The sequence below is a fragment of the Canis lupus genome, chromosome 24 (assembly GCF_003254725.2).
Source record: "Canis lupus dingo isolate Sandy chromosome 24, ASM325472v2, whole genome shotgun sequence".
In the NCBI taxonomy this organism is placed as follows: domain Eukaryota; kingdom Metazoa; phylum Chordata; class Mammalia; order Carnivora; family Canidae; genus Canis; species Canis lupus.
In genome coordinates, this window is record NC_064266.1 from 28,660,573 (window position 1) to 28,685,367 (window position 24,795).

Consider the following 24,795-nt stretch of genomic DNA (forward strand, 5'->3'; position numbering starts at 1 on the left):
ATTTTTAAACAACTTACCAACATTTTCCTAAATGTGTTCCCATACTGAAACAGAACATGGGTCCTAACATCACCTTCCCAAGATGACTTGAGGACACCAACAAGACATTAATCATTGCCCCCCAAGGATAGGGTGACTGCATAGCTGGTAGGTTGAGACAGTTCTGATTTGCACTCACTGCCTGGTAGTGTTATTTAGACCATCCTTCCAGTCTGCTGGTGAGTCCCAGTTTGGGAAAGAAATGACCAGGTGACCCTAACCAGACATAGTCTATGCTGGATCAGAATGATGGCCTGAGGGACCCCTGAGATGAATATGAATATTTGCAGTGAGTTTTTAAATATGACCCCAAAATTCTTTGACACTGGTCTCATTAAGAGATGGGGTCTCCTCCCCCTTCTTTGAATGGAGGCTGGTCTATGACACCCGACCAAAAGCACACAATGGAAGTAGTGTCCAGGGCTTTAAGAATCCTGGAGAATTCCATCTCCTGGTCTTAGGATGCTTCCTCTCGGGACACAGTTACCATGCTGTGAGGAAGCCCAACACATGCCTGCAAAATGCTCCTACAGAGAGACCAGGAGCCAGAACCAACTGGCCAGCCACGTACAAGTCATCTTGGAGGCAAATCCTCAGCCTTGCTTGACCCGCCGCTGCTGACACTGCATGGAGAACAGCCATCCCTTCTCTGCCCTGCTCAGTTGCAGATTTGGGAGCAAAGTAAGTGATTGTTGTTATTTTCAACCACCTGTTGAGGGGAATCTTTATGCAACAATAGATAATCAGAGCATTTGTCCAAAAAAAAGAAATGCCATTGGAGCGTTCAGTGTTTGGAGTCCTGGAATCTATCAGGAATCAGCCCAGCCTCTGCTTTCTCCTTCAAGATCAAACCAACGCTGTCACTTCCAGGAGAACATGTGAGGACGATCACAGGTTCTGAACATAGAATCTCCAGGTCTCTTCCTGTCTCTGCGAAACCTCAAGGAAATCAACTGTCTTGTGTGAGCCTCAGTTTCTTCATCTGTAAAACGGTGATGTAAAAAGACCTGGGCCATCGTGTCAAATAATGAATATAAAGCAGAGATTGGCAAACTCCACTCGTGAGGGGCCAGATGATGAATATTTTAGGCTTCGGGGACGATACGGGCAGTCACAACTACTCAATTCTGCTATGACAGCAAGAAAGCAGACACAGGCGTACATAAACAGATTGGCATGGCTGTGTTCCAATAAAGCCTCTTTTGCAGAAACAAGATCTGGCCTGCGGGTCACAGACTTCAGACCCCTGCAATAAAGGATTGGGAAAGTTCCTGGCATCCGTGCTAGCCACCATTAGCATAAGTATTATTCTTGTTGATATAAATGCAACTTTCTTTAGGCAGAAGACTTGGTTGGGGATTTCACCAGCCCTGTAACCACAAGGTTCACCAAAAAGTGTTCACGCTGAGATAATGAGCCAACCTAGCAACAAGATGAGTCACCCCAAGTCAGTGACATGGAGGAGTTTCAGAAGTTGCTCTGCCATCATCCTTCTGAGCAGTTTTGACCAAAGCCAAACTTACCTCCTGAATCAAGGTAGTTCATCTGTATAATGAGCGTATGCATCGCAGACCTTCCCTCAGGGAAACTGAGGTTTCAAATCCAGAGCTAAGATGTATCCTCATGTGTCCACCACATCCTTCAGCTGAGAGCCCCTGGGCAGGGATTTTGGAGGAGTCCAGCTTCAGGGCAATAAAAGGAAGTGAGTAAGGGAGGAGGAGAAGGAGGGCCCAGGAGGGGCAAGAACAGGGAAGAGGCTGGAGGAAGCATGCCCCCATGACTGCCATCTCTCTCGGGCACCCATTCACTCACTCTTCACGTCTGTGTAGTACTTGCCAATAGGAGCCAGGTCCTGGGCTGAGAGTGGGGTCACTACAAGTGATCAAGACTCTCCAGTCCCTGCCTTATGGAGGGGCCCACCTCCAGCGAGGGGAAGAGGTCATTACGTAAGTCACAGCAGTAATGGTGTTATGTGTTATGAAAGGGGAAGTGGAGGGTGGGGACCACCATTTGGGGGCGGAGGACCTGGCCCACTGGGGGGTCAGGGGAGGTCTCCCCAAGGAAATGACACTGAAGCCACGACCAGGGGACTGAGTGGGGCTGAGTCACCATCCTCTGCTTTCCTCCTCTTTTTGAGTTTGCCTCTACGCTTAGATAAACCCACCTCCTGACAGCCATCCATGCACAAGATCACTCCTCCTCCCTTTTCCTGTGCCAAGTCCTCCCTTGCCTACACTGCCTTTTAAAACATTTCTTTTCCTCACCTAAACCTTTACTGAATCTTCAGTGCTTTCAGGATAAAGACCAAAAGCCTTAATAACATGACTTACTAGGCCTTGTGTGATATGGCTTCTAAAACCTCTCTGGCCTGGCTTCATGGTCTCCCATTGGTAACTCTGCTCTGGCCACCCTGGATTATTTTCTAGGCCTTCCTACCACAGGCCCTTTGCACATGCTCTTTCCTCTACTTAGAATTACTTTTCCCTTGTCTCTTTACTTAGTTAACCCTGACTTGTCCTTCAGCTCTCAGATCACTTATTTCCTCAGGAAAGCCTTGCCTGACCTCCCCCAACTCATTAAAAATCTCTCTTTTAAAGATTTCAAAGTCCCTCTAGTAGCACTTACCACAGATGCAACTTCCATGATCAGTGCGAAGATTTATCCCCGATCAATGTGAAGATTTAACCAATGCCTGCCTGTCTCTTCAAAGACACCATGAGCCCCAGAGACTTATCTGTATTATTTGCAGCTTCACTTCAGCACCAGGACCTGGCACATAGAGGGAGCCTGGCTAAAATATCTATTCCAACGATTAAAATGTTGGATGCAAAGCTCTGGCTCTGGTGCCACAGCATGTCTAAATTCAAATGCTTGAGAGTGGGGGAAGGGGGGGGAAACCCAATCCACAGAGCGCATATGTGTTTTCTAGTTAGAATTCCTAACAGCAGGTGTGGCACGGTGAAGGAAGAAGAATCTACCGTGGACTTAGGAGAGTGACGTTAGACTCCTATCTCTACATGCTCTTTGGGTCTAAGTTCCCCCATCTGTGAAAAGAGTGAAAGAACAGCTCCCCCTCCCCCCGCCCCCAACCTCCTCCTGGACTTGCTGCACACAGTGAGAGCCCTGCAAGGATGCACATCAAGGGTTTGTGATGGCCCAACATCCACTAGGGAATCAAGAGACAGGCATGAGTGTCCCTGGTTCCACTGCTCTGTGCAGGCACAGCTGGGGCAGGAAACATGAGGCCTGGGAGGACCACCAGGAAGATGAGAATCTGAAGCTGCCCGAGCCACCACGAGCCCTGCCGTATTGATCACCAGTCTTGCAGAGGGAACATTTGCCTTTCTTCCCCTTCCAAATAATTAAAGTATAATATTTTATGGCCTGATAAAATTTACTGGGACCCTTGGCACGTAATTATAGTGCTTCTTTAAAGGAGACCCCATAAAAGATGCATGATTAGAAAGTTAAGGATCTGGATAGAATTACAACGATGTGACAAATAATTTACAAGTGATAAACTGTCCGAGGGGAAAAAAATTCCAATAACCCCTGATGAAGACTAACAATTAAAATAATAAATTCCCCAAGAGCAAGGGTAAACCTTTCTTCTTGGTCAAAGGCTTATACTCCAAGAGCCCAGCAAGACGATTATCAAAGTCAAACCCCAGGGCCCCCAGGCCATCTGTCCTTTCTGAGCATATGTATTTATTTTTGTACTTAGGGACTTACTTATTTAATATTTTAGTCATTCACTCATCTACTAGTTTATCTTTTTTTTTTTATTTTTAGTCATTCTTTCATGCCATCACCAATTCTGTTCATCACCCTTTCTTTCACTCTATCAGCCCACACTTCTATTCATGTATTCATTCTTCTACCCATTCATCTGTGTCCATCTACTCATTTATCCACTTATTAGCTATTTATTAACTCATTTATCTACTTATTCATTCATTTTCACTTTCCCTCCATCTACCCATACATCAGACCACGCCATCCACATGCATTGTTCACTTGAGCTACAAAGGCTTTTCACTGTGTTCCAAGGCAACACTGTCCAACAGAGCTATAATGTGAGCCACATAAGTGATTTAAGATTTTCTCAGAGCCACATTAAAAAATGAAAAAGAAACAAATGAAGTTGACTTAAATAATAATTACATTGTGTAATCATCATTTTTATTATAGAATAGCATGCCTTTTAATATACTTCATATAGCTATTTTAATATAAAATGTAAACACTATTTAATGATGTTTTCACTCATTTAATTTAACTCGGTATAGCCAACACATGATCCTCTCAACGTGTAATCGATATAAAAATATTAACCAGTTCTTCGACATTCTTTTTTTCATCCTAAGGTTTCAGAACCCAGCGTGTACTTTGCACATGCAGCTCAGCTCCATCAGACTAGCCACATTTCAAGGGCTCCAACATGTGGTCCGTGGCTACCATCTGGACATCTGCTTCTAGGTCTTTGAAGATGAATCATGGAGCTTTGCCTTTGGAGAGCTCACGCTTAGGTGAGGACGGCATAAAGACTTGTTGACCGTGAGACACAGTGCATGTCCCATGCATTATCTCCCTTAATCTTCACATTAACACTCTAAGATACTCCCATGTCTACTTGGGGAAGCTAAGACTCAGAGAGAAGTGGTAAACAGTTCTGGAATCAAGTAACCAAGCTCCCCAACACCCAAATGAGCAGAAAGAGCAAGGACTGAGCAGGTATGGAAACTTGAAAGTGGGTTGCCCAGCTCTGTCCACAGCCTGTGAGGGCCTAGAATCAGGCACTGAGCTGCCCAGGAGGTAGGGAAAAAGCCACACCGCAGAAAGATCTTTCCAGGCAAAGCAGACATGCAGAACGAAAGGACGAGAATTAACACTCAGGTATGTCCAAGATTGTCCCTGAGTTCTTTCAATATCTCATGGCAGGGACCCAGGGTGTAAAAAAAACATATTTGGGAGAATAAAAAACGTTCACACAGGTCATAGCTAGCCTTTTGCACTGCAAGTCATAGTCTTCGATCCACTCATCATGGAGACCGAGGATTCTGTGGCCAGTTATGTGCACAGTGCCCAAGCCTGGAGAGTGTGATGGTAAAGCTGATGCCAATGATGACAGAGTGACAGAGTTGATGGCCATAAGAGGAACAAGAGCTCACGCTACTGAGGCTTTTCACAATGTTTCAGGTACTTTGCCAGCACTGGTTTCACTGACCCCTTTATGTCAGAGATGAGGAAACTGAGGCATTTTCCCAGAGCCTGCAAAGTGTCATCTGCTGTGTATTCCTCGCCGAGACACCCTCATGAGCATTCAGCTGGACACTGGCCCTGCCAAACAGGACACGGGCTGTGGGATGGCCACTGGGGATGTGGAGTACCCTCAAACGCTGTTTCCACAAAGTTCATGGTCCAGTGGGGAAGAGGAATCTGTAGCAAATAAAGGCCTTTCAGCGTTCCCGGTGCTGTGCTAGACATCCAAACACAGCAAAGTGGAGACAAAGAGGGTGAGTGTCACTCCCCTCTGGGGGTGGGGAGGCGGGCAGGAAGGCTCCACGGAAGGGGTGATGCTCAGGGGTGATGCTCAGGCATCGAGAAGCTTCCTCTGGCGCCCCCACCGAGAAATAATCTCTCTCCCTTCCCCAGATTAGCCCCTTTGTCGGGTCCTCAGAGCACAGGCTGCGCCCCAGGGACAGTTTCCGCTGCCCTCCCCCTCCCTCCCCAGCACAGCCCGCTCATTCTGTAATTCCCCTGCAGGCACCAGGGAAGCTTTACACTTACTCAACGTCATAATGGATCAATGGAAAAATACAATCGCTTGGATTTCTGAGAATGTATATATTTGTTTAAAAACCCCTGTCTTTCTCGGGTGCAGACAAAACACTGCCAGCTTAACACCTCCCGGAGATGCACTGTGGGAAGATTTCAAGGCTTTAGCTGTCAGTAGCAATATCAATCAGGCGGGGCTTCCCAGTGGCCTCTGCTCTGGCACAGGAGACACATGGCACAGGAGCCGAAGGGGGGAGAGAGGGAGCCAAAGTCAAGTGGACATAGAGCGACAGAGGTGGAGAGGACAATTGGGGGAGGCCCTGCAAGACTCAGAGGGGTGGAGGACACAGAGGCAGGGAGACCCAGGCCAGAAGCAGACTAAGTAAGTCAGGAGCCAAAATTAGATGAATGAAGGTCAAATAATCAATGAGATGGGAAGGAGAGACAGACGGGAAGGAAAGGCTAGTGACGGAGCTGGGGGGTGGGGGGAGTCTAGAGCACGCACCCAGCACCCACTTTGTGCCTTTGCTCAGGAAGGTGTCCAGTGGCCACCTCAGGCCACGAAGGTCTGTTCTACTCACTGCTACCTGCTGTTCTCCCCCAGAAAAGAACGCCCAGGGGATTTCTTCTATAGAATTTCTCCGCTTTTTCCTATTCACTTGTTTATCATTTACTCCCTGAACCACCACTGTCTTACCATCTCCTCGGAGCCCAGAATAAGGTCTGACAGAGAACAGGTGTCCTTAATAACTGAAGAAGAGATCATGAATAAATGAATGAATGAACCCATGCATGTATGGCAATGACGGTTAATCAGCCTCCAAAACCCCTCTCTGGCTCCTCACGTCAACCGGCTTGAAAGAGCGTGATTCTGTGGCTGGGTCGGGGGCCAACCGGGGGTGCATGCCTGTACTCAGCAGCTGGGCAGAGGCCTGGGTCGCCAGAGATGGAGACAGGTGGAAGCAGGTACAGGGGCCTGCATCTGAGGCTGCCGCACATCAGCCGGACCAAAGAGGATCCTGGGAAGGAGGTGGCTGGGGAGCATAGCAGCTTCCCCCCTGCTTTAAGGGTCCCTCTGGAGTTCCCTCCAGACAGAAATGGTTTCATCCATGACTTTGTTTGTTTGTCTAGAGTTGAAAATGGTCCTGTGGGCAAAAGTGCATGACTCCCACTTGTGATTCTCGGGGAGTGAAACTCCCTAATTTAATGGGACTCCCATCAGCCCCATTAGGACTAACGCAGCCTCCCTCCCCTGCAGGGCTCTTTGCCTCTATGGAAAGTGCTCTCAGGAACCATTTTGCAAGACCAGCCCCTCCTGACCAGTGCCCGAGAGCACTCCAAGGGGGAACCATTCAGTCCACATTGGAGTGCTTTGGCTTCCTGGAAGTCCCTGGTGAAGGCCAGTCAGCTTTTGGGAGCCAGACAAGAGACCATTATGTGTATTTGCATCTTGAGGCCAGCATGGAAGCTGTTTTGGGGGTTGCTGGGGTGACCTGGCTGCAGGAGAGGCAAGAGGAGGCTAGATACAGCTTGGTGGAAAATAATCTGGGTATGAAATCCCAGGGTGAGGCGACTTCTCCAGGCCACTTATAGTGTGACCCAGAAATAGTGACTCAATCAAACAACAGCATGAAAGCAACCCACAACCCCCCATTCAACAACTCTTTCTTTCTGCCTTTGACCTGCCTGCCCTTGCTCACATTTACACAAACTTCACACACTTGCATTCACAGAATAAATTCCAGGTCGCATTCTGCTTTCCTGGTAATTGTGTAATAAACATCTTGCATGTTCCAATGAAACCACTGACATTGTTGACAATTACATTGATGACCACGACTTGACTTACCAGTCCCCTACAAATGATCCTTTGAGGGTTATCCAGGTTTTTGCTGCTATAGACACTGATGTAATAAATATCTCTGCTTATGTCTATTCCTTTCTTCAGGATTATTTTCTCAGGATAAATATCAGGGTGTGACAATGTATTATCACATCGTCCCCAAATTTGTAAGAATTCAGAGGGTCACAAGTAGTGTTTGTGTATGTGGTTTTCAACCCACCCTCATCAGACTTGGGAATTAAATAAATTTTTTCTTTAGGTGATTGATGCAAATTATTGTAATTCCCTCAGACAGAATTAAGAAAGAATATTTTTTTAAAAAATCTTTATTCTTTATATTATTCCATATGTGAATTTTGGTTTGTAGATTTATTCAGCTCATCTTCTCTCACCCCTTTTCTGCATCTGTAAATTTGGGTGTGAATCACCACCCTCTGAAAAATAAGGAATGATATATTCAGGGGATGACGTTATAAATCATGGGCAGCACTCAGAGCTTGGAATAGGGTCCTCACAATGGCATAGGGGCTGCTGCACAGCTATATTTTCTCCCAGCCAGTCATCTGCTGACCTCTGACTGGACTAGACTGGGTGGTTACTGATATGAATGCACTCTGTGCCTCGGGCACTGTGCTCAGCACTTTACAGAAATATCTCACTTAATCCCTACGGTGACACTGGGAAGTAAACTTTAGAATCTCCATTTTACAGACGGAACTGAGAAAAGTCAAGTTATTGGCCCAACTTCACCCAGACCAGACCCAACATCACCCAGACCAATCAGGATTCAAGCCCAGATCTATGGGTTGATCATGATGTAACCACTGCACTAGTCTCTGGATGGAAAATATGACCAAAGTATTTTTAACATAGTTAATGAATGTGCTACCTTCTGTATGAGTTATGGTTCTCCAGAGAAACAGAACCAATAGAGATATGCATGTAAGAGGAAATTTATTATAGGAAATGGCTCATGTGATTATGGAGGCTGAAAAATCCCACAACCTGCCATGTACAAGCTGGAGAACCAGCAAAATGGGTGGTGTAACTCAGTTGGAGTCTGAAGGCCTGAGAAGTCCCACTTGGAGTTGGAAAGGCCAAGAACTGGGAGCTCCAATGTCTGGGAGCATTAGATGGACGTCCCAGCTCAAGTGAAGATGAGTTCATCCTCGCTCTGCCTTTTTGTTCTGGTCAGGCCCTCAACAGATTGAATGATGCCTATCCCCACCATCTTCTCTACTCTGTCTACTGATTCAAATGCTCATCTTTCCCAGAGACATCCTCATAGACATATCCAAAAAATGTTTCATTGGTATCCCTGGCATCCCTTAGCCCTGTCAAGATGACACATAAAATTCACCATTACATTATATCTACCCTGAAAGAGCTCATGGCCCTCTGAAAAGGTAAGTAAGGAGAGTCACAAAAGCACATCTAATAAAGACCCATGTGGTTGGAGAGCTGTGGGGGCACAAGAGAACCCCTTGCTATGGAGCTGAGGAAGGCTTCCTGGTAGGGTATTGAGCATGAATAAGAACTTGCCTGGTGGGCAAGGGTCAGACTGCAGAGGAAAAGGAGAGCCAAGAGCTGGACCTCACAGGAAATCTGTGTTTGCAGGTGGAAAGAGCGCTTATGGGTAACTACAGACGGTGCGTTTTTGGAATCAGACAGACTCAGTTTTGAATTCTGCTAGCTGTGTGCTTAGACAGTCATTTCACTCTCTGAGTCTCAGTGTGCCCTTCCTGAGAACAAAGATCATTGTTTCACCACCGTGTTGGAGGGACTGAGCAACACATGAAAGTAACGTGCTCGGTCCAGCATTAGGCCGAGAAGGGCTCAGAAATGGTACGTCAAGTTCTTGTTACCATCTCTGAGGATCTCCCACTTTTGCCCGACTTTCCCTTCCACCAGCAAACCTGAGAGTGTGATGCACAAGGAGTGGCTTCCAAGGCCACAGACCTGTGGACACACACCTTTCTGGAAGGGACGAGAGGGCAGTGAAAGCCAGCTGGTCTTTGACTTCAGCCGCACCTGGTTTCAAATCCTGCTTCTGTCACTTACCAGCTTGGACCTGAGACCTTGGGCAAGCCCCTTACCTCCACTGAGGCCCAGTCTCCCCTTCTGTGTACAAGGGCCAGCAAGCCCTGTCCTGTAAGCTCTCACGTCACATGAGCATAGTGCCCTGCACGTAAATGTGCTATCCGTGTTGAGTGGAAGCCTCCGAAACCTGCCTCCCTGTGATCACCACGCAGGCACTCAGTGCGGTGGTCTGCGGCCCACGTCGGTGGTTGTGTCCATCTACACAGGAGAGCAGCAGCCCCAACGAGGACTTCCCCAAGGGCCCCGGGGCCTGCCACCCTCCAGGGCACCCAGCCTCCCATGGCCTAAAGGCAGAAGCCTCTGCCCCCCGAGCCCATCTCCTCCACATCCTGCCCTAGCTCTTGCGGGAAGGAGCATGACTCATTGAGGGAAGAGTGCTGGCATCATCTCCCCCCACCGCATGGGGCCAGCCAGCAGCTTGTGGTTAAAGGGCCTGCCTGGGTTGCAAAACAAGCCAGTTTGCTGTGTTCGGGCGTCACGTGACTCAGCGGGCTCTGGGGATGGCCTTTTCTTCCCTCGCTCACTGACTCACCGCAGGCTGGCTCGCTGTCACATGGGTTTCTGGGCCTCAGGTCCCCCGAGTGCTCCTAGCTGCTGAGCTCACTTAGAGAAGACCAAATTAGAAGAACTACTTCATTTTTCCTTGTGTTATTGCACCACGAATGCACAAACGTACCTTCTGAAAAATGTAAAGACAATCAAGCATAGAACCCTATAGAGACCAGAAACTGCCCCTCTGCCGCAGCAGATCTGGCCAATATCTTCCCGAGTATCTCTAAGAGCCCTAGCTCATCTTTTTAAATTAATTTTAAGTTACATAGAAATCTATAAATTCAACCTTCTTTTTTTAAATAGTAGACTAGTACTGAGAAGGCAAGAGTTCCCCTTGACAGAGGTCACCTCCAAAACTGACCCGGTCCAGAGGCAACCATTATCACCAGGGAAGTATTTCTCGGAAATCTCTGTTCTTTATATGGTATTATATGTGACATAGAAGTCATAGGAAAGACTAGGGGTGGAAGCCGGGAGGTGCCTTTCTTTTTTTTAAGATTTTATTTATTTTTGGGGCAGAGAGACAGCACGATCAGGGGGAAGGACAGAGGGAGAAGCAGACACTCTGCTGAGCAGGGAGCTTGAGGCAGGACTCGATCCCAGGACCCTGGGATTATGATCTGAGTTGAAGACAGATGCTTAACTGACTGAGCCACCCAAGTGCCCCTGGGGTGCATGTCTATGCTGATTTTTGCAAGGTATGTACCTTTCTACAGTTTGCTTTTTTCATCTGTCACAATGCTTCAGAGATTTGCCATTTGAGCACACAAAGGGTCCACTGATTTCATTTAATGGTTACTGAGTATTTGCCCCACTTATGCACGTGCTATAATTTTTAAGTTGCCAACTGGTGGACTTTTAATTTGGCTCCAGTTTTTTGTGCTGTTCATAAACAATGTTAGCATGACCACCCGCCCACACTCTTCTTTTGCCCTCTTGCAGGTAGTTCTTGAAAGCTGATGCCAGGGGGTAGAATCAGTGCATCCCAGCACACATGCTGCCTTAGTAGATATCACTGCATGGTGATACAGCCTATCCTACCTGTTTTCCAGGTATTCACAGATACCTGTCCATGTGCACATGGCAACTCACTCTGGAACGGTTCATGTTAAATGCTACAAGAGAAAGATTGAGAGAAGAAGAGAAGAATCTCTTCACCCCCAGGACTCAGTGTCCTGTTGAGAGGCAGCATCCGGTAGCATGAGGAAGGCCCACAGAACATCTGCAAGATGGAAATGATCAATCACTGCATCTAAATTCCCATGGAAAGGGGGAAACCAAAGACTGGCCAGAGAAGTTGACTTACCAATTGGCTCCCAGTGCCTTCTTGCCAAGCTTACTCTTCACAGTTAAGAGGAAGCATATCTGGGGCATCTGGGTGGCTCAGTGGTTGAGTGTCTGCCTTCGGCTCAGGTCCTGGGATCTAGTCCTACATGGGGCTCCTCACAGGGAGCCTGCTTCTCCCTCTGCCTATGTCTCTGCCTCTCTCTGTGTGTCTCTCATGAATTAGATAAATAAAATTAAAAAAAAAAAAAAGAGGAAGCATATTCTTCTACATGGAAGCCAGGGGAATCTTTTCCAAATTCAGATATAATCATGCCCCCTCTACTGGAAATATTTCACTGGCTTCCTATGCTCCAACTTTAAGACACCATCCAGCCCTTTGCTCTTTGATCTCCAGAGAGCACCAGGATCTCTCCTTCCTGCTACAGGGCCTTTGCACGTGTCTCTGGCCTTTGACTCTCTGGAATATTTCTTGCTCCTCCCCTTCCACTCTCACACTCACTTTGCTAACTCCTACTCATGTCTGAGATCTGAGCTAAAGCATTCCTTCCTCGGGGAAGCTACTTTGGCCCCCTTGACCATGCCAGAGCCCTCTCAGAATATCTCTTAGTATCTCATACTTCTCCTTCAGAGCACTGCTCACAGACGCAATTTATGATTTTTGTGTAATACTTAAAAAATACCTGACTCACCTACTGACTCTCCAAGGTCAGGGGCTGGCTTTCTTTTTGCTGGATCTCTGGCATTTAGGCTGCAGTAAATGTTCAGTATTATCTGGATGGATGAAGGAGTCACTTTATTCCTCTCCCCTTACCACACGGACTTTCGAGCATATTCTTTAGTCTCTCCCCTGAGTCTTTCCCTTGCAACACCAAGGTTCCCAATAGGAGGTTGCCTCAGAGGACACACATCCTTCTGGTCACAGGAGGCAGAGGCTGGTCTGAAAATCACCTGGGCTTCAGATTTGCCACACCTGATTTCAAACCCCATTTCAACAACTTGGACATGTCACTTTTATTCCCTGGACTCAGTTTCCTCATCTGCAAAATGGGGCAGCCACCCTGCCTTGCAGGATTGTATGGGGACTGAGGACAGGGCCTGGGCCAGGGCCTGGAACATTGCAGTAGCTCAGCTTTGGAGGGGAGCCCCCGGAATTCCCCTTCCTCATAATCACCTCACTGTGGTCTGGAGAGGGTTTCACACTTATGTTAACTCAACAGTGACCTTCCCCACGCTTTCAGATCCTTGCCCTGAATCCAACAAGGGGAGCTCCATCATCTGATGGACCAAACACCATCCATCAGCACCAGCTTCAGCACTGAGGGCAGACATGGGATTAGGAATGGTCCCAGGGAACCCCTGCCACCACCATCGCCCATGACTCTCTGAGACCTGGTATATTCGGCTAATGGGGAGCAAGCTGGCTACCTTAGACCCACACAGGCTTTCTCCCTTCAGAGTAACAACCCTGCTTTTCTTTGACAGCACCTGCACGGCTCCCTATACGGCCAAGAGATCTTTCTGGATCCCAGGAATAATTGGTCATGAAAGGAGAATAAGGGGGCATTGGCTGAGCTGCAGCCTCAGGGGTCAGTCAGAGAGGCCAGGAGGGCATCCTGCAGCCCTCGAAGGATGGGCATCTGAAGACTCAGAACTGGGACTATGGCCAGGAACTCCAGAACATTCCAGAATGTTCCAGAATGGCCCAGAATATCCACTGCCCCTTTTGTTTCTTTCTCACCTCTGGCTGTGGCCCTTGGCCTTAAATCAGCCTCATCCCCAGGTTTCATTGCTCATCCAGTGTACCTTAGCGCCAGGTCCCAGCCAGATGCTAGAGGTGCCCTGGTGAGTATGACAGAGGTAGCTCCTCTGGCAGATGAGCCCGAGGCTGCCGCGGCCCTGCTGCCCACCTTGGCCCCTCACCTCAGACAGTGAAGGCTCTGAGAAGGAACACGGTTACAGAAAAGCCTGATGAGCCAGGTCTGCTCTGAACCCTTTCCACCTGAGAGCTGCTTTTTCCCAGAACGCCATCCCATGATTTCAAAGGAATCTGGCAAGGCCACCTCCTGCGCGGGCCCCGGCCAAGTCCCCCCCTTCTTTTGGGCCACACTCGCCCTCAGCCCGAGCTGATTCCCGACAGCACGCCCCGTGCATGGGCCCTGCAGCCGCAGTTTCCGTCGCTGGGGTTCCTGGCACCTAGAGGATGCAGCTTGGCAGCGCTCCAGGAAACCGTGCCCTGTGCCACCTTTTTCCACCCAGGGTTGGGCTGCGCAGACGCCTCCTGCTGTCCTGTCCCTGGGACTCGGGAGCTGGGAGAAGCGGTGGGAGAAGCCAGAGCCGCAGGAGGCTGGGACTCTGGTTTGAACAGCAGGGAGGGAGGCCTGGCCTGACCGGAAGGCCCACACCATTCTGCCAGAACTCCAGGTTTTGGCAGGACCCGAATCCTGCTCGCCAAGGGAACTTGCAGAGTGCCAGACCCCCATGTGGAGAAAGACAAACATCAGCCTCGTGTTTCTGATTCACGTATGCTCAGCTCATCAAACTGCTATGTGGGGAAAGCTGCTTACATTTCAACACATCGAAGGACCTCCTTTGGAAATGTGATTTAGCTTTGTCCAGAGATCCCTTGGCCAGGGTGGAAGGATCCAGAGCCTGCCTCTCCCACCGCAGGCCTCTCCCACTTCACAAAGAATTACAGCCATGAGATGCACTTAGAGAAACAAACCTCACCTTTCAAACCTCAGGTGGCTGGGTGGCTCAGTCAGTCAAGCATCCGAGTCTTGGTTTTGGCCCGGGTCATGAGTTCCGGGTCATGGGATCAAACCCCACACATATGGCTCTGCTCTGGGCGGGGAGTCTGCTTGATATTCCCTCTGCCCCACCCCTGCCTACAGCACATGTGCATACATGCTCTCTCCTGCTCTCAAAAAAAGAAAAAAAAAGAGAGAGAAAGAAAGAAAGAAAGAAAGAAAGAAAGAAAGAAAGAAAGAAAGAAAGAAAGAAAGAAGAAAGAAGAAGAAAGAAAGAAAGAAGAAAGAAAGAAAGAAAGAAAGAAAGAAAGAAAGAAAGAAAGAAAGAAAAGAAGGAAGGAAGGAAGGAAGGAAGGAAGGAAGGAAGGAAGGAAGGAAGGAAGGAAGGAAGGAAGGAAGAAAGAAGAAAGAAAGAAAGAAAGAAAGAAAGAAAGAAAGAAAGAAAGAAAGAAAGAAAGAAAGAAAGAAAGAAAGAAAGAAACACCTGGGTTTCCTCATCCACAAACTGGGAGGGGTACTGACCCAGCAGAATTGCCTAGAAGATTAAATACCAAATGCATTATTTCTGTCCCAGGATTTAATAAGTACTAAATAAAAAGGTATATGTTATTAATCCTAGTATTAGGGTTATTATCAGTATCTGCAACATCACCATTGTGTGATTCAGCAGACCCCTGGAATCTTGGACACAGTGCAGAGACTCCCAGGGTTCATCCTTACAGCAGTGACCCCAACAAATCCCCCTTCTCAGAATCCACACCAGTGCAGTCCCTTCCTCCACACTGACTCTGGGATTGGACACAAGACTTGGTCTGGCAATGCCAGGAGGGTCAAGATGACCCAGGCCTTGGAGACAGGCTCAGGCATCCAAGACTTCCAGGCCGGGCCCAAGACCAAAGCAGATGGAGCCCCGTGACGAGCCCAGGTGAGCCCAGCAGAAGGGCCTCCAGCCAGATGAGCTGAGCTGCTGCTCTGAGCCACCGAGTCCTGGGTGGTGTTCTACACAGCAGGAAAGAACGGATAGAATGGGCCCACTTTCCTGTCCACTCGTCTCCTCTTTCACTAGGCACTCTTTCTCGCTTCTTGTTCAACTAGTCTTGGATGGAAGAAATGGAGAGCCCGGAGCCTGGGGCGGGGGGGTTGTGCTTGGCATCTTCATTCCCATCAGCAGCCGCCCGAGGCTGCTCAGACTCCCCCGGAGGCGGGGGAGCGCACCCCTCGCAGCCACCCCTCATCCCATCTTACAGCACAGCAGCCTGCCATTCAGAACCGGAATACAAGGAAGGTCAACGTGATTCCAGACATTCCATTCATCCAGGCTAATGGGAAGGAAGACCAGTGAGAAGAAGTGAATTGCATTTTTTTTTCCAGTGGTCTGTAGTTTTATTGCTCCAGAACTCACACCGTAACTCAAACTAAATACTCGAGTGCTACCAATAACTAGTCCCCCGGGCAGCTCTGATGAGTGGAGTCGCTTGGTTGGCAATTGACATACTAATTGCGCGCATGCAAATAAGGTCCTCCTAACAACCCGCAGCTATCTGTGCAGAGTTGATTCTCTTAAATGCTTCCACATTAACCCAGCAAATATTTACCTGGTGGCCAGGAGCGATGATCCAGGAAAGGAGATCCCACCCCCACCCGTCTCTGCCTCCAGCCCAGGTCTTCCTTCTGGACTCCAGACCTGTGTTAACCACGTGTTTATGGGAATGTGTCCGAATGTATTGAACCGACGCTGAGACAGAGGTGCACGTGCCAATCACAGGTCTGAACGTTGTTCATTTCGTTCCCTCGGGCACCCCGAGATAGGTACTGTTCGTATCCCCACTTTGCAGATGGAAAAACTGAAGGTCAAGGGGGTAAAACGACTCCCCCAAGTTTGTGCTGTGCGGTTCCGGAGTTCCACACCATGGTCTCAAAGATTCCAGCCCCTCTGCCCCGCCCCTCCTTACCTCCCTGTGTTTCTTCCATGGTCTGTGTCCACCCATAGGTTCATCCAAGCCATGCTCAAGCCTTCTCAAAGAGCTCCTGAAGCCTTCTGACACCTAGGCCCTCCTCTGCACCCACTCTGCCACTCCCCCGGTCCTGGGCGACCCCAAGACCCCCTGGCTGGTCTCACTCCCTCCACGCTGTGACAACCGAAGGGTCACCCTGGCTAAGCCTGAGCACAGCAGCTTGTAATTCACAAGGAGGAAGGGGTAGCATTTTCAAAAAAAACACCCATAAAAGTGGCTGGGTAAGAAACTGGAAAAATGGAGAGACACAAAGGAACCTGAGGGAGGAGAACCGGACCCAGAAGTCAGGGGGACACCCACAGAGATCACGTTGCCTGTGAAGGCAAAGCACAAGAAAAAGTCAAAGTTAACCATACTCTCCTTCTTTGCTCCTCCTTGGCAATAATTTCCTCTGAGATTGATCTTACTCTTTAGAAAAGGATCATTTGATGAAAAAAGAAATGGATAAGACCTTGAAGAACCTGTGCCCTCTGGGCTAGAGGACCTCCCAGCTGGATTCTTACATACATGCTGTCCTTTACAAACAACTCCTAAGTCTGTCGAAACTTCTCGAGGTTCCCCAAATGCCCTCTAGCTCTCTCCCACCACAGGGCCTTTGCACATGCAGGTTCCAGAACCTGGAATACTTTTCTTTCTCTAGCAAATTCCTACTCATATTTCAGGTTTCAACTTACACATCAGTTCCTTCTGAAAAAAAAAATCTTGCCTCGGCCCCAGGTCCCAGTTAAGTACATTTAAAATATCTCCTCCTGGTTTACTTCCCCCTCATTAGCTGTCCTTGTGTTCTTACTCTTATTTCTCTTGATGGTGGTGTTCCATTAACTATCGATATAAATGAATGAATGAGCGATGTGTTCGTCGACACCAATTTTGCCTTGCCCAATCTGGGTAAAGGAGGTGCCCAGTGACGTGAGCCCCAGGGCACACCACATCAGAGACAGACGGACTTCTCTGTCTGGGGAATGATTCTCTGATGTCAAGGTTAAATAAAAACTTGTGTCCAAAAGGAGGTCTTTGGCATCATGGACTCAGGTGTGGAGCAAGCTGAGAACACGGGGAAGGGTGAAGAGAGACATGAGGAGGCATGGGGAAAGCAGGAGTTGGGGAAACCAGTTATGGTCAGGACCGGGGCATGGGGAGCTGCCCCCATTTTCAGTAGGTCTCTGAGGCAGGCAGCATTTCGTCCAGATTTCATGTCCCACTGAGTGATGGGGAATAGTGCCAGCTGTGGAGAACCAGCCTTTGGGAACAGGGGTAAGTATGGTAAAAGCAGAAATTAAACAACCACACAAGGACCCAAGGCGACCTGGATATCTTACTTTGGGAACACAACTTGCTCCTTCTACCTGTGATTTCCCGCTCCCCAGCCCACCTGTCAGATAGGAAGTGGACCGAGCCAGCTGTGGACAGACCAGGGCCGTGTGTCTGGCTTTTGCTTCTCGGGCTCAGACATCAGCTGCTAGTTTGCTGTTTCTCAAACCACCTCAAGGCTTCACCCCTCCCTCACCTCCCCCACTCCGCCCCTTCTTCGGCCTCACAAGTCAGCCCACCCCATGAGCGTTTGAGAGGGGTGGGAAGACAGCCTGGTTTTGCAGGGAATGATTGATAATCCTGCATATCAACTTTGGGGAAGCAGTGTCCCATCCTGCAGCCTCAAAGACATGATAGGGAAAACCTGCCTTCAGGGTGATGTAAAACGGAGAACTTTGGGCAGCTGGAAGCCATGTGGCAGCAGACAGGTGAGGCATTCAGGCCCTCTCGTGCACCTGGGTTCACAGCGATGTTGCTCACAAGAGCTAAAGCAAGGAAGCCACCCGGGTGTCCATCAGCAGAGGGACGGATCAACAGAATGTGGTCTCTCTGTACAACGGAATATTATCCAGCCTTCAATAGGAAGGAAATTCTATGTATACCGTACTCTGGATGGAACCTGGAAGCACTCTGCTAAGGGAAATAACCAGACTCAAAAAGACTAGTACTGTACGATTCCATTCATACGAGATGCTCAGAACAGACCAAGTGGTAGAGACAGAGTAGAAGGGTGGTCGCAGGGCCCGAGGGCAGGGGGTGATGGGGACTTAGTGTTTACTGTGCACAGAGTATGGGTTTGGAAAATGAAAACTCTGGAGAGGAATGGTGGTGTGGCTGCACAACAGTGTGGATATGCTTAATGCCACTGACCTGGGTTAATCCATTAAAAATGGATTAAGATGGTGAATTTTATGTTAATGTGTATTTTACAACAAAAGAAAAATTTAAGTAAAGGTATGAAAGTAATTTTTTTCAATAAAAGCGTGCAGGCCTTGGAACCAAGCAGACCTGGTTTGACTCACAGTCTGACCAACTTGGTAGCTTGTGGTCTTCGGAAGCGCCCTCTCTTCTGTATCAGCCAGAGGGCGATCCCAAATCCAGAGACCCAGGCATCTCGAGCACAAACGGGCTTAATTCAGAGAACTGGGGGTTTGCAAGGCGTGCAAAGGAGCTGGAGGAGAGAGTCCGAGTCTGCCCTAGAGTTCCAGTTCACTGTCATATCCATGGTCTGAAGCCAGGAATGCCCTCCTGCCCCAGAAGTGAGGAGTTTCCAGGAAGCCACCAGGGACCACCGCAGGTCCCCTCCATGCAGGTCTGGGGCAGGTGACAGGCACTGACACTTCTACCATCACTGCTTGAGAAGAAAGAATGGCTTCCAGGGCCCTTCTGCCTTCTGGATCTCCCAGGCAAACTCTGCTCACAGGAAGAATTCTGGGGGCGAGGGAATCTGTGGAATGTGGTTGCTGGACTTCTGGTCCCTGAGATCCAGGGGAAAGCACAGGAAATGAAAACAAATGCTGGCCACTCTACTTATCTGCTGTACGTCCCGGACCCTGGCTTTTCTTGTCTCTTTCTGGGGATGTCACCAGCCCTCATCTCGTGGAGTCTTATTTGGATCAGATGAAATGATGCACAGGCTCCGGGCAGAGGTCCCAAATACTCCCACTTGGCCCCCTCCTCAGGGTCCTTCTCCAGGTGGTCCCCGCTACGCAGGACCCCGCTCAGCACTGCCTACATCTAGTCACCTGTCACACCTTAGGTGAGCCGGCATTCCCTCGGGGACTCCTAAATTAAACTTATTAATCTAAAGTCACCTTATCATCATGCTTCATACAATCTCTTGCTTTTGCCACATGGTACCCAGCACAGTTTTCAACTTACAAAGTGGCCATGTGATTCCGGGTTTAAAATCTGTTTCCCTCGACTGTGAGTTTCCAAGATCAGAGCCATCGGGCCACTGCCTCCTCCCCCTATTCAGGTTGGTCTCGCGGGAGGGGAAGCAGGCTCAGATCTGGGTGACAGACCTGCAAGGACCACTTCTTCCCTCTGCAGCTGGAAACACCGAGGGCCAGAAGGGGGAAGGTGCACGTTCACCGCGCACCGGCCTTGCATGGCCTGGCACATGGTCAGCCCAGGTCAGAGGACTCTGAGAGGCCTGTGGGGGGGTGGGCGGGGGGTCAGGATGACTGGGGCCAGGGCACAGGGCAGGGAAGGGGCTCCCCGCCCCCCATTCCACCCCTCTCCCTCCAGGTTACAGGGGCCGCACGACAGGTAGTGCTGTGTTCTGGGGTGCTCAGAGCATGGACCCCTCATGCAGGCAAGAGCATTTCTCTGGTTTTGCATCTAAAGGAGGTACGGCCTTCACCAGTCACCCTCTCTCTAACACACATACACACACACACACACACACACACACAGTTTCTGTGTGCCTCAGTTTCCTCATCAGTAAAATGGGGACGATAAACCCACCTGGTGAAGTTAATGAGAGGCGTACCAGCCAAAATCACGGCGCAGAGCACTCCATGGTTGGTAACCGTGCCCAGCGATGCTTTCCCGCCGGGCCCCACCCCAACCAGCCACCCCCATGTCACTGGCTGTCCTCTCAGGAACCGCTGTTGGGACCCACAAATGGACTCAGGCCCCAGGAAGCAGCTGACCCCCCCAACCAAGACCCTGGGTATCAGGCGGCCTCTGCCCACGGACAGCAAGAAATGTTCTCAAGGGACACAGCTGCTCTGCGTGAGGTGGCCCAGCCTTGGTCCTACAGCCCTCGCTCAGTGAGCCATGACCCAAACTTTCCTCTGGGGAGCCCCCTACCCCCGCCAGAGTCCAAGGAACGTGGACACCACAACTCAGGGCAGGCAGCTCCATGTCCATCTGGGTGGGAGGGTCTCCATTTTATAGCTAAGATCACATCTCAGAGATGGCAAGACACTTGCCCCAAGCGGCTCAGCTCAGTGGCAGAGCTAGAACGTCCGTGTTTTCCCTTCTTCCCAGCAACCCCTTAGGACTTCAGAGTCTCTGTACAACTAAGGTAAAAGGAACAGAGGGAGGAAGGAATGAGGAGAAGAGGGAGAAGGAGGAGGTACCTGAGGAACTCAGCATCCCCAAACACAGCATTCGTGAAGGGACATACTATGGTTTCCTTCCTGCCTACCTTCCTCCTGTCCCTCCTTCTTCCCGTCCTATTGTTCATCCCGATTCCCCGTGCCTCCCTCTGCCTGTGGATCTCCGTGTCTCTGCTTCTCTCACCTCCAGACAGCCTGTGGGGTGGCTGGCAGTTAGCCTCCAGCCCCTCAACTCCATGTCAAACAAGGAAGAGCCAACTCTGCTCCAGACCATTACCTGGGCCGTGGAGGCCTATCATACCCACTTGGGGAGAAAACCAGACTTTCACCTGTGTCCAGGGCAAAGGAGACCAGAACCCAGTCTGGATCTGGAAAGATCTGGATCTCAGGTACCTCCTTTGCCAGCTTCTAGAAACTGGTGTTGGCCAGACAAGTTGGGATATTGGCAGGTCAGGTGTCACCATTCAGAGCAGAGATTTAGCAAGGTGTGGCAGGAGAGAAAGCAGGAGGTAGATGTTCAGGCCAGATGGTGTCATTAATGTCAATTAGGAAAATGACCCAGCATCACCATCTAGTCATGCCATCACAGGCGTGTCCCCTGGGACACCCACCAGGACGCAGCCATTAAATGCACACCCCCTCTCTTCCTCCCACTCTTCCCTGTCCCCTGGGGGTGAAGGCTGTACCTTGGCTGCAATTTTACTCAGGCAAAGCCCTCTACGCCACTATGCTGTACGACTTCAGAAAGGGATACCTCGTGAGGTGGGGAGCTGCCCATCCTGGGAGATATTCAAGACAGTGATGACTTCCTAGGTCTGGGGTACACAGGATCATCACTGAACTGTCTTCCAAAGGCCAAGAGCCAAGAACCTTTAGGAAGGCCATGAATTTTATGTAATTTTATATGTATAAAAATATATATAAATTTTATATAGTATATATATAAACATGTATATAGTCACAATTCCCATCTTAGAGAAGTGATCACCATGATTCAGATAGATGAAAAGGCTAAGGCATATGGTCTGAGATCTCAGAGTCCTCCCATCATTGTGACTCCAAAAATACCTGGCTTTGTTCTTTCCAACTTTGTTCAAAGGAGAAACGTGGCTGCTTGAGTTTAAAAGCCCAGGCGTAGGAGCCAGACAGACCTGGATTCAGATCTGCCGCCCACCAGCCCTGCATCCTTGAATAAGTCACTTCAACCTCTGAGCCTCAGATTCCAGACAGGGACAAGTGCTCACCACCTTGTTGGCAAAGAATAAATGAGACTGTGACTCTCGGGGTCCCAAGCCAGGTTCCAGGCGCATAGTAAGTGCTCAGTAAATGGCTTGCTGTATGTTTGGTAGCATGGCAAAAACAAAGGTTTGGTCCCAGAGGGGGACCTAAGAGTGATCGTGGTGGGTGCTCATCCCCACAGCTACATGACTCAGATAATAGAGGAAGCTTGCCTTTGGCCTGAGCAGACACCTCAGAGCCTCTGTCCCTGTCCTTCTATGACACAATGTACCTTTGTTGGTCTGAACCCCTAGTGTCCCAGGCCTGCCCTGTGCCAACAGCACTCAAGTCTCCCGGTCTTCTCTAGACTTGACATGGGTCCTTTAACCATTAAGCACTGAACATTGTGTTTTCCACCCTCAGAGATTTCTAAACAGTAATTAGGCAGTGGAACACCCTGCCAGGGTGGCAAGAGTAAATATCATTAGTGTAGGAAGAGGTGTGGGGTAGGTGGAGGTACTTGGAGTCTTGGCGCACAGCAGTGACTGGGCTGGCACCAGGGTGGCCAAAGCCTGGCAGCACAGTTCCATTGCCAAACCCCCAGCTGCCTAGCACTCTCTTGGGGGAAACTAGCTCTGAAGGTGCCAGGACAAGTAATAGAATGGAGAGAACACTAGCTTTTGTGTCAGAAAAAATCAGACTTTAAAATCCATCCCTGCCATTTTAAATTGAGCATAATATCAAATCACTCTATGCTCATTTCCTCATCTGGGAATGATTTTGTTGATCTCATGGAGAAGTGGGAAGGATTTAATGAGATCATGTGAGTGAAGTACCAAGCACAGTGCTTAGAAGAGAATAGGGTACCTGCCGGTACCTGTTGCTCAAATGGAGCCACCATGATGTAGATGGTAAAGTCACACCATAAGGTGACCATCACGATACCCGATATTTCCCTGTAAACAATATCTCAGGTAGGATGTGTTGGGTTGGGTCGCTACAACAAGCAAGCTCAAATCCTCAGGTAAAACCACAAGGATTTACGTCTCTTCAGTGCCACGTTTCTCGCAGATAGGCAGGGTGGTTTCATTTGTCATAGGAATTTAGGATCCCAGGCTTACAAAGCAGCCACCAATTGCCACCATGCCAAAGGGAAAGAGACAGCTTTGGAGTTTCTTGCCCTGGCAAGGAGATATTTTGACCCAGTAGTAATGCACATCATGCAGTAGTTAGAACCCGTCACACACCCCACTCAATCACAAAGTTGTAGTCTTCTGTGTACAGAGAAGAAAAAAAAAGAATTGGGAACTAGCAAGCATCGTTAATCACCACCTGGGATCCATACCGGGGACTCTCACATCTTTTCTCAATCTGTCCACAAGGACAAATTTGTCTCCAATATTGGAACAAATCACCATGTCTCCACTTGAGCACTAAAGGATAAAATCGACGTGCTCCCAGGCCAATGTTGCATGAAAATATTCAAACCTTTAACTCCTAGAATCACAGCTGGTACTGCAAGACACCGGCCAGTGGAAAGGCACATGGACTTGAAGCTGACACTCAGCTAGCAGATTGACTTCTCCCCACCCAGCTCACTCCGTGCCTAGGCTCACTGAGCAGATCAATGGCCAAAATCATCTGCGTGCTTACATTTTCTATTTCTTCTCTTCCGTTTTTGCTTCAACGCTGAATTGTTTAAGCTAAATGCCTATAAAATAGAAAGTCCTTTCCTGATATGGCTTTGAACCACGAGGGTTCAGTTGGCCCCCATGGCAGGAAGAAGAGATTCCCCGAGATTCTCTTGATCAAGTTCCCAATCTGAGAGCTGTGGGCAGAGGGCTCTAGTGTCTCACCTTCAGAGTCTGGGATATGACTCCTTCCTTTCCCCCTGCCCTTCTCCTCCTACAATTGCAACAGAGGGGAGGGATCCAACTTCCTCCTAAGACCATCATGAACTGTCTATGGACCGACCTCCTGTCAAGGGGAGCCTGTGGCCAGTGACTCTAGCTAAGAGGACAGAAGTTTTCTCTTGAAAACTCAGAGACTGGGATCCCCGGGTGGCGCAGCGGTTTGGCGCCTGCCTTCGGCCCAGGGCGCGATCCTGGAGACCAGGGCTCCCGGTGCATGGAGCCTGCTTCTCCCTCTGCCTGTGTCTCTGCCTCTCTCTCTTTCTCTCTCTATGACTATCATAAAAAAAAAAAAAAAGAAAACTCAGAGACTCAACTTTCTACTGCAAACTTTAGAATCCAACTTATCAGGCCCTTGGCAAACTAAGTTCTATGCAGCGTCATCCTGTGGATACCTTCTTTCTGAAAGTTCTTCGGAGCCAGAAGTCAGGGTCTAGCTTGAACTGGGGCAAGTTTCCAGTTGTACGACAGTACAAATCATATTCTACAGTGCTTGTGTCGTGTGTATGTGTGTGGTGTGTGTGTGTTTATTTTCATCTATAAAATGAAAAATGAGCATTATAACAGCTAACTAGACACAGTTTGCTCTCCACTTAAGAAATGATTTGGGGCTACAAATGAAGCCAAATTCAATGGAATCAAATTAACTTCAAGTACCTACAATGTGCCAAGCACACGGCTGGGGGGTTTTACATATGGGTTATCTCATATGTTACCACCTTTTAAGAGAGGCACTTGTTTCCATTTTCTAGATGAGGAACTAAAGCTCTGAGAGGTGAAGTGACTCATCAAGCCAGCAGGGTTTACATTTGTGTTCTGAGCTGCCTGTCTCTGAAGGTCATGTCTCTTCTCCTTCACTGTCTTGGATTCACCCTGGGAAAGAAGTCCTTATGGCCTCCACCTAGATCTCAAGCCAAGCAGGGAGGA

General features: G+C 49.0%; 1 long non-coding RNA gene across 2 annotated transcripts; it reads right to left on the reverse strand.

Moving 5' to 3' along the window:
* Positions 1–7,995: 7,995 nt before the first annotated feature.
* LOC118352195 (uncharacterized) lies at positions 7,996–13,277 on the reverse strand. 2 transcript variants are annotated; one of them, XR_007405668.1, is made up of 4 exons: positions 13,025–13,277; positions 12,289–12,370; positions 10,293–10,439; positions 7,996–8,094 (listed from the first exon to the last, which is right to left on the reverse strand). It is a non-coding gene; the product is annotated as an uncharacterized LOC118352195 (long non-coding RNA). The 2 variants fall into 2 exon arrangements; XR_004808949.2 differs by having other exon boundaries at positions 13,085–13,276.
* Between the last annotated feature and the right edge of the window lie 11,518 nt (positions 13,278–24,795).